Here is a 3,269-nt window from a genome sequence, read left to right as displayed (position 1 = left end):
AAGTACATATCAAATTTCACCTTACATATGCAAATTTACCTCTGGGAAGAATTGGAACTCCTTGTTGATCCATTCAAGATTTATTTTGTTGTTTTTACAATATTCAACAACACTCCCTGAATCTCTCCTGTGATTAAGCTACAAAAAGATCCCATGCTCTAATACCACTTGTTATAAATGTAGATCACTACTGAGAAGTGGTCAATTAGTAGTGATGGATCCTATAAATTTTTCTCTAATCAATTAAACTATTAAAACATTTTCAATCTAAAACACATAGAGAGAGACCACAACACCAAAGTATAACACAAAAACTAGAAAAGATAATCAACACATGAGATACATAGATTTATGGTGGAAACTATCAAGGGGATAAAAAAACGCATGTTGCTACACTGTTGCTTCTCGTTCTCTTTTTATTATAATCAAATATTTTACATCTTTTAGCTGGCCACCACAAGCTGGGAGCCACTACCCCTTTGAATAATATTGTTGGTGACCACCAGTTAGGAAGTCTCTTCTCACATGACTATGCATACCACTACATTTTAGAAGCCACCACTCCCAATAAGCCCCACCCATACACCACTGGATGGAGATGCTACTCACAATATATTGCTCTGCTAGTCACCACCAACAAGAAGCCACCACTCCTATATTATTCATGCACTATTGAACGAAGGCCACCACCTTGTCCAACTCTCAAAGCCACACTTTCATTCATTTACAAACTAGACTCCAAGGAGAACTACACAACTCAACAACAACATATCGGTCCTCTATAAAATGGTAAAAGTTATCAATACAAACACTACATAACATAATATGGTAAATACATCAACAACAATCCTCTTTGCAATAGATAATTATGATTAAAACCAAATATTTCACAGACCAATAATCTGAATAATTTTCAAATGATAACAACATGTCAAATGATACTCAAACATCCCTTACTCCATCTCCTCGCTTTCTGCTCAAAATGCTACCCAAAACATGCTTTTTCTACCTTCTCCAACACGTGTAAACTGCTTCAAAATTTTTACAGTATGTCTCTCACAACTTGTGCACCCTTCTCTTCTCTCACACTCACTCAAAAAATAACAAAAGAAACCTCTCTAACATGAAGGTCTCTTCAATCACACTAACCAACAACATCTCATATCAAAAATGACATATATATAATGTGTTGGGTGAATTCCTCTTTTGGACTGTGTTCATAGGTCCTCATCTTTGACTAAATGCATACATAACCATCACTAGTGTAGTAAATGAGTTCACACCCAATGGAGCACTTATTCGATCAATTTTGAGCTTACCCAATTAATTTCAAAGCTTCTAGGAACTACCATGGTCAAATTATTTTGATGATGCTTCACAGATTTAACCACACATTCTTAGACTTATTTAGAATTCTCCAAGAAATATACTAAAGGATTCCACATTCCTCCCAACCATGAACTTATTTTCTCAGTTAGTTCCCCCCAAGATGCACTCCTCCGTACTAAGAAAGTAATACAAGAATCCTCTTTTTTTTTTTTCATTTTCACCTCAGTAACTATTGTAGCAATGATCTTCTAGTTTTTGGGTTAATAACTAGTCTCTCCCCCACTCACTTTTTCTTTTACAACAATTGCCTTTATTTCCCACAAATTTTCTGTATACAGGTTTCACCTCATGACATCAATCTCTAGTCATGAAATTTTCTTGTTGGTTTGTCTCTGCTAATAGTTCAACTGAACGACAAAAGGGAAGATATTTTGTTCCTTCCCCTTCTTGGGAATAACTAATGCCAACTAATGTTTCCTGGTAGTTAGGTATCTAATCTCGCATGTTATCTTTTAACATATTTTCAATAATGATAACACACCAAAAAAAATTCTTCTTTTATTTAACCAAAATAAATATTTACACATCATGTGATTTATCCCTCTTAACTTTTCAGACATAGGATTAATATAAAAGTCATAAAATTAATCAAGTTGGGGTATTATATGGAGACTCCAAGTGTGCCAACTCATAAGACTTTAATGGATATTCACTCACACAAGCAATCCACCAAACTCTATCATATGATATTTAATTAGGAAATATCTTTATGCAAGATGGTTGGGGTCTTGCACATTTCAGCAACTACTCTAGTGGTATTAGGAAACCTTCACCTTTGTTGGTTTTTTCCTATCAGAGGTGAAGGGAGGGCCAAATCTGTTGGCACTCTCAATACTTTAGGTGATCTGAATTTAAACAAGAACACGAAAAATTATAGATATAACCATAAACACAAAGATGCAGCAGAAATTAAACTTCATTTCATTAATATCAAAGAACTGAAATATGCTTACATACATAATGGAAATAAACTAGCTTGGACGATGGTACTTATCTCGAGAAGAGATGTGGCACCTAGATGCCTCTTAACTGTGTTACAATGAGGCTTGAAGGCATATTTATTATTAAGAAACAATGGAAAATCCCAAATGTCAAAAAACCTAACCCTAGGGAATGAAAATGCCAAACTATGAGCCCCGTTGGGGTAAATTGGTAGATCAACTTCTCGAGGTCGTAACTTTGGTATATTATCTCCATTTGATGCACATGATAGCTTGTTAGAAAGATCTATCGAAGGACTACAACTGATAACGCGAATATTGAGTTAAAAATTAATATTCACCATGAGTGATTTTCCAAAAATACATCATTTAGGGCCTCAAATCAACTCTGGAAGTTCAAGACTTGAAAAACAACCACAAATAGTAAATTGTGCTACAATTAAGGAAACTAAAAAACTAAAAGAGATAATGGTGGGGGTCCAAGTGGAATAGGCAGGTGGCCACCAATATCCACTTGGATCATTAGGATTTGATGAAGGCCCTCGCCTCATGCTTATGCTTTTAGTCGAAGCTCATGTGCGTGGTGTCTACAAGATACAAACTATTGTGGAAATGGAGGAATTGGGCTCTAGTGTTCTACATGGGGACTTTCTTAAAAATGAAGGTGACATAGTGTTTTCAGGTTTCCCTTTCTCATTACTCACTCATTGAGAATGAGCTCTTATTGTTTAGCTTCAAGTATACTGTAATTTTGTATATCTAAGCACATTTTTGTTAAATTGAGATATAGGTTCTATTAGTACTCCAGTTTATGTAACAAGTATAGAGTGAAAAATGAAGTATATAGTATTGGTTTTTAAGTAGATAATTTTTTTTTTAGCGAAGATAATTTTATTTTGCGGTTGGTATAGTTCTCCTAGTGACAAACCACGGTAAGAA

Source organism: Pinus tabuliformis, chromosome 5_2, assembly GCF_031772625.1.
Source record: "Pinus tabuliformis cultivar Carrire ecotype Pingquan chromosome 5_2, CPIR1, whole genome shotgun sequence".
In the NCBI taxonomy this organism is placed as follows: Eukaryota; Viridiplantae; Streptophyta; class Pinopsida; order Pinales; family Pinaceae; genus Pinus; species Pinus tabuliformis.
This window is presented reverse-complemented; position numbering follows the sequence as displayed.